We start from the raw sequence: 7,342 nt of genomic DNA on the forward strand, positions 1-7,342 counted from the left end.
GGCTGCGCTCTGCCGGGGGAGGAGGAGGAGGAGGAGGAGGAGGAGGCGGAGGCGGAGGCGGGGAGGGAGGCAGCGAGCGGGTTGTGCTGGCGCTGCCCCCGCTGCCTGCCGGGCGCCGCTGCCTTGCCCGTCGCTCCGGAGGGGAGAGGCCGAGCCTGCCGCTCTCGGCTGCTTTCCCTCCCCGGCCCCCGCGTGGGGCAGCTCCTGCCCCCCTCCCCCCGTGTCCCCGGTAGCCTCCCACCCCCTCGGCAGGGCTGAGGGAGGGACAGTCCCCGTCTGCGGGAACGGGGAGCCCCCGGCTCCCGAGTGCTGCCGGAGGGGACGGGCCCGGCAGCCCTGGGCCGCGTCCCCGCGTCCCTCCGGGGCAGCGCCCCGCCTGCGCTGGCCCCGCGGGTGCGGTGTGTCCGGGGACGGGCGCACGGCTGGATTCGGAGGAGGCCTGGCCGGGAGTAATCCCCCCGTCTCTGCCGTGTTGGCCAGCGTGTGCCCCTGCCTCTGCTCTCCTCCGGGGATTGCAGTCCAGCACCGACAGCAAAGACGGCGCCGGTCAGCTGAGGGAATAGGTACCAAACCTATCATAGGTGCCTTCTCAGCATGGGAACAGGGTGAGACGCTTTTGCAATCGCGGCAGATTTGCTCATGAGTGTGGGGTGGGAAGGCTGCAACACGTGTAAAACTGGTTTCTGTAGTTTGCAGAGTGAGAAAGCCACCTGCTACTTTGGCCAGCCCCACGCTTGGAAAACCACTGCTTGTCAGGTGTGGTGCAACCCTCAGGAGCATTAGGGCTGTGTTTGCTGGCCATCCCTTGCTTCACCTTGGAAGGCTTGTTTCCCACGCGGGCAGGTTTCAGGGGGTTCCCACGAAGTGTGCTGAGCTGAGCGTGGGCCCTGTGCAGAGCTGGAGTTGCCTTGGGACACAGAGGACTAACAGAAGGGAGCAGAAAGCAGAGTGCCAAGGAGACACTGCCTCGGTTACACCTGCCCTCCCCAAGACCTTCTCCTCTGAGCCCCACAGTCCTGCTGTGATTCCTACCTGCGCTTCACACTTCGGGGCTCCCACCTCTCCTCTCCACCTTCCCCAGGCCCAGCTGCCACAGCTCCTCTTTTGCAGTACTTGTTTATATCCCCCCCTTCACTGGAGCCTTCATGTTACCTGCAAAATAACCCCCATTGCCGCTATCCCTCACGCTGCACCGCAGCCCTCGCTGCCTGCTCTAGTAGCTTTGGACTTCTTGTCTTTCTCTGGAAATGCCAGAAGGCTTGAGCTGACTATAACTTTTGGATGGAGGAGGAAAATCAGCACTTTTCCAAGCAGGGAAAGAAGAGCTTGGACTGGCCCGGAGCTGCTGAGCCATTCTGGATTCTGTTCTGGAGCCGTTTGTGGCAGAGACGCGGCTCCCGTGTGTGAATACGCACCCTCCGCGCTGAGACCTTCCTGAAGCAGCCAGTCGGCGGCTCGAAGCGTGTCGTAGCCTTGTTGCTGCGTTCTCAGCGTCTCCCAGGGAGTCGCTCTTCGTGCTTGGACCTGGTTGTGTTAATTACTTGGTTGCCTGCTCGTGTGCTCATCGAGGTGGTGTGTTCTGAGCATCACACCAAAGGTTGTCTTGGTCAGATTTGCTCCAGCGCTTGTAGAAGTCTAGCAGGGGCACTTTGCAGCGCTTTGCTTTCAGTGCGCTGCGGCCGTGCGGTTCAGCTCGCTCACCTTGCAAGTAACCCATCGAATCTTCGCCGCGCTCTGGATGAAAGAGCTAAGCTCAGATAGCCTCCGAGAGCTGCTGGCTGGGAGTTTCAGAAGTCCTTTAATAAATCATAGGAACCTTTTATTCACGTCACTTTAGGGAGAGAAAATGGCTCTTACACCTCTGTGAAAAAGTGTAAAGCTTCATGGTGCTGTTGAGGGCTGAAAATAAGGAGGCACTTTTGAAATGTAGGGAAGTTGCAAACTTCACAGAAATTAAAAAAGGCAGCCTTTTTTTGATGCTGGGAATTGAGTCAATTTACATGATGGCATAAATTCACACAAAAGAAAGTCAGAATGCTGCTGTATTTTTTTAGGATGGAAGCATTTTTGCTCTATTTGTGGGAAGTTCTGATTCTTTGCTTCGAAGCATTAGGGAGCGTTTTGGAAGGTTTCACTGTGCTCAGCTAACCTCTTTCTCCACGGGCGAGGAGCGCTCTGTGACTGGCACACAGCACAGCTGCAGAACGGGTCAGGAAAGATCTGATTAAACACTTCTGGGCTGAAAAGTGCCAACTCGTCAGAATCGAGACCGTCTGCAGAAATGAGCTGGGTTCACTGAAACTTTCATCAGGAAAATATTTGTGGCAAGTGTGTACATGCACAGGGGTGTGTGTGTGTCTGATCCCATATTAGCTAGTAGTTTGGTGTTAAGGATATGCATTTGACATGGAAGAGATGTCTTTTCCTCTCAGGAAAAGCTGGCTTTGTTTGGATTTGGATTTGCAAAAGTATAGGGGATTTTTTTCCCCATAGACAAGGCTTTAAAATGAAAGGAAGAAGCAATAAAGGAAATATGGTAAATGAGGTTCAGATGCTTCTGCGTGCCTTTCCTCCTTGTTTGCATTTTTAGTCAAAGTTGTTGAAGATTTTTAATGGTGGTTGTAACAGGACGATTAGGCCAGTGATAACTTGACACGAAACACTAGTCTGTGGTTAAATATTCAGTGCTGTGGTAGGCTGCAAGAGTCTGCACCAAATCCTATCCAGTCGTGGCCCCTCTGCGTTCATAACTAGCTTTTCTCTTTTAGACATCTCAGTGTGAGGTTTTATGGTGACTTGCCTCCGAAACGCAAAGGGGGCAGACGGCACGAGGCCTCTACTGTGCAGTCGTGTTACATGTTGATATCAGTGGCTCTGAGGTATTGAAACAAAAAGGTCTCAAGGGGTGACTGTTCCTTGCCAAGAGGAAGGCTTAAATGCTGGATGCTTCCAGTTCCCACATGCTTGGCCAGCTAGAGACGAAACCTGGAAGGTACCGAGCTGTGCACAAGTTAACGAGGCAGCTCAGAAATGTCAGTAATTCAAGCCTCTGCCTTCTTAGGGCACAAAATATAGCCAAAGTGGAGCAGGTGAAGGCCGCGGAGGCAAAGGCTACCACGTCAGCAAGGTGTGCGAGGAAGCAGCTAAGTTACAACTAGCTCGGTGTGTGGCAGAGCTGATGGAGCGGATTTCCTTGGGCTTGCGGCCTGCAGCTGGATGTTCTGGTATCTGGGAAGGAGTGAACCCCGACTGAAGCTTTTCCCATGGTTGTGGCTTTCCTCATGTTGCTCTTCCTTGTGGGTTCTCTGTTGTCTAATGAAAGCTGATTTCATGCTGTAGCCTTACGCTCAGTTGGGGTAGCCGTAGTGAAAGGCCTGCCTGTATAGACGCTGCAATCCCTAAGAGGCAGCCAGACAAAAAATGTTCCAAATGCAAATAAGAATGGAATAAATGAGCAAATGCAAGGTGATAATACATTGAGGATGCAGGATGACTGTTCAGAATACAGGTTGTTTTGGAGAAAATTAATTTTCCTCTTCATAGTGCATGAACAATTGGTCATTTAATTAAGATGAAAATGGGAAATGAAATTGAGCAAAGAAGGTGTTACCTTCTGCGCAGCGAACCCTGGAACTCACTGCCACGAGATGCCAATGATGCTGAGAGCTTACTCGGATTCACAAAGAAAATAATTACATAAGTAGTGAGGTGCCAGATTGCCATGGTTATCATTATTTTTTTAAATCAATGATAGGAAGGGAGGTCGGGCTAATTCCAGCTGTGATTTAGATAGTGGAAGCTGTGGCACTGCAGTGGATCATATTAAGCAGGACGTCCGTGGCACCCATGTGAACGCCCAGTGAATCTGTCCCCAGGCGGAAATTAGAAGGGCCTTTTCCCAGGCAACCTTACTCCATAGCCATTCCTTGCTCATCATCCCGCTGTCCAAGGAAGACTGTCCGGAGGCGTCTCACCAGGGCTCTAGGCTCTGTCCGAGGGCACGCAGTCATTTAGTCGGCCTCGCAAACCAGGTCAGCTGGGCAGAGGGAAGGGACAAAGTGGCCAAAGGCAGGTGCCTGCAGTGGGAAAGGGCCGCGGATCAAAAGGAGCAGGGAGATCAAACCCTGCTAGCAGGCACAGGCGTTTGATTTTGCAGTCTCCCTTTATTGTGGGAAGAGAGGTTTGGCGCAGGTATGATCTGCTCTGCCCTAGCTGCTCTTCCCAGGTGGCTGCGCAGGAGGCGAAAGGCTCCCTTCTGGCCGTCTTTGGGCTTTGAATAAGCACTGTGCTGGCAAGTCCCAAGGACCTCGGTCCCCCCTTTTGTTAGCAGACAGCTGGCGCAGGCAATCTCTTCCGGGGATAACACGTCCGTGACTTGAGAGTGTCGTTATACAGCCTTCCTATCACGCTGAAGTAGGAAGCAGTGGAACAGAGGGCACATCTATGCTCTGGGACATACACAGGGCTACAGCAGTCATTTGCCTGCCAGCTAAAAGGAAGGTGACATTGAGATACGGGGAGAGAAAAAAATAATTAGACTGTGACTCCTCTGGGCACACGGTCTACCCCACAGTTCCCTGAATTGTGACTTCAGTTGACTCTGCGTGGAGTTCAGGCAATTAACGGGTGATTTTTAACCCCGCTGTGGGCCGTGGGTGATTGCCGCTGAGGCCGCCTCCTGTTCAGTAAAGGGTAAGCGCATCCCTCAAGGCCGCAGCTGCGGAGCAAAGTGCTCCAGCAAAAAGCACGTTGTTGCATGGCTTTCAGTGAGCTGGAAGCAAACGCTGCGCAGGGCAGCTGAGGGCCCGTCCGCCAGGCTGTAACCAGCGTCCCAGTGCTGGCGTGATTTTTGTTACTGGACACGAGGCAACCTCCGTCTGCATAACTGGGGTAGAGAGAGCGCACAGACCACGGTCCTCTGGGCTTCTCTGGACATGGCACAGAAGCCACTGCAAGCATATCAGAGAGGAAAAAAAAATACAGGAAGGTGGACTACAATAGAAGGGTTGCCTGATAGGAAACCCCGGACAAATAAATGCATTTTTTCCCCAGGAAACCAAAGCAAATTCCATAAAACATTGAAAGACGTGGGGCCAGATTTTTCCAAGGGAAACTGCTGCCTGAAGAAGCTGATAGCTGGGAGAGGGATTTTTTTCCCCTTTGTGTTTGGAGAGGTTGCCGGAGGAGCAGCAGGATTTTGTGAAGGGCAGGGGGTCTGGGTCACGGGTCGCCAGAGGAGGGGCGGGAAGTCCCAAGCCACCGGCTCAGGGCGAGGGAGGCCACATCTGAAATCATTGGTGCAGAGACGAAAGGGGGAATCCCAGGTCACTGATGAAGAAAGGTGCCTGGGAGGGAGGAGACAGTAGTCTGGAGCATCTACACTATTTTTTCAGTAGACTGGAAGGGGGTCTTTAACTCTTAAAAAAGCCCTATGCTTTCTAGTATGCTACTGTGCTGTAATATCACGCTCTGCTGTGGTTTCACGGGCAGGTATATTAGCACGCCGAAAAGCTGAGGGAGCTACTTCCTCCCTTCGGGTTTAGGTTTGTATCGATTTGTTTGTATTTCGCTTGTGTGTTGTGTTTTGTTATCATTCAGCACTATTTAGTGGTTAGTGCTCTTTGCTGTGTTTTGGGATGATTCTGAGCTCTTCTGACCTTATCTGCAAATACAGAGAAACCGGAACAGCTGGGAATCCTGAGAGATTGGTTATCGACATCTGACTGCAGCAGGTTGAGACTGCGTCAATGGGAATCATTGATTTTTCTGAAGAAAAAAAAAGAAAAGAAAAATCGACCCCAAACAGACCTCCTCCTCCAGCTCTTGTGGCTCTGTCACCAGTGGCTCATTTCCAGATGTCTGTTGTTCTCGTCTAGAAACGAACCCGGAGCCCAGGCTGTGGCTACGCAGGAATCTGCGTTTTGAAATGTTACTCTCGGGCCCTGTAAACTTTTGTCATCAGTCCGTGGGGGACGCAGCCTGGATCTGCTCAGAGGTTCAGTTGTCCTGAAACTACATTTTTACTTGAACAAGCTATGCACGGGAAGGATTTTGCCCCAGCCCAACTTCTGGTGAGGGAGGTGTGTATCTTTCCCACCTTCTTCCTGGGAAGAGTCTAGCTCACGAATCCTGGTCTGTATCAAATCGAAAGGCGAGGATGCACCGAAACAGAGCTGGGACAGACAGAAGAAGTGATGAACAGCTCTGGCTTGAGCCTGCGCCGTGAAGACACCCAAATTTCACTGGCAATCCTGGCTGAAGGATTTTCCATCTCTGCTGCAGCTCGCTTCCCCCTTGGGCCTGGGCCGCACATTTGGTGGCAAGCAGTGGGGCAGGAGATGGGAACGACCGGCTGGTGGGAGGGAGCTATTCACCCCGGCGCTGCTGTCAAAACAGGATCTGGGTAACCACATCCTCAGCTCCGCCGCTGCGGCAGGTTGGGGAGGCCACGCTGCGCGCCGGCTGGCGGAGACGATTCGCTCCGGAGCCGCGTTTCCGCGGCGTGGCTGTGTGACGCCTTGCGGCGGTGCGAGCCGGGGGACGTAGGGAATGGGAGCGGGATGCTCCGGCCAAGGGCCCCGAGGCTCTGTCGTAACGCAGACGTTGGCTCTCGTGTTTCTGCCGGCTCAGTCGCTGGGGAAGCAGGCGGAGAGGTAGCTTCTTAAAGTGCGGTAGCCGAAGCAGGCGGAGAGGTAACTTCTTAAAGTGCGGTAGCCAACGCAGGCGGAGCGGCCGTCGGGCAGCCTGCGTGCTGGCGCCCAGCGGCAGCAACCCGCGCCACGCTCGGCCCGTGCTTCCCGGGGCCTCCCCGCCGAGCTTCCCGGCTCCGGCCTCCTTCGCTGGGCGCCGGAGGCACGTTTCAATGACTATAAAAGAGCGGTGGTGTGCGCAGCCCTCTGCGATCCTTATTTGCGCGACGAGCTGTTTCCTGCCCCGAGCTGCTTTCATCTCGCGTTGTTTTTCTTTCCAGGTGGGGCCGAGGGCTCCCCGCTGCTCAGCGCCCCGGGCTGCCGCGGCCGCGCTCCCCGCTGCAGCGGGCGCGCGGAGAGGCCGCTTTGTGCGCGCCCGCTCTCCCTCCCCTGCCGGAGAGCTATTTCGGGAAGCGGCAGCTGAGCCGGAGGATTGTTAATTGTTTGCGGAGCCCCTTCCAGCCTCCTTAGATCACAGGCAGAGATTAGAGCGCCTCGTCACACCCTTTCCTCCGCCTCCTTTTCCTATCCCCCGGTGACCTGGCTCCCGAGGGGCCGATGCCCCTTCCGCAGGCAGGCGCGAGGAACCGACCGGCGCGTCGGAGCCCGGGCGGGCCCGCCACCGCGACGCCTCCCCGGCGCGGGAACGCACC

The sequence above is a fragment of the Apteryx rowi genome, unplaced genomic scaffold (assembly GCF_003343035.1).
Source record: "Apteryx rowi isolate R43461 unplaced genomic scaffold, aptRow1 scaffold_65, whole genome shotgun sequence".
NCBI lineage: Eukaryota > Metazoa > Chordata > Aves > Apterygiformes > Apterygidae > Apteryx > Apteryx rowi.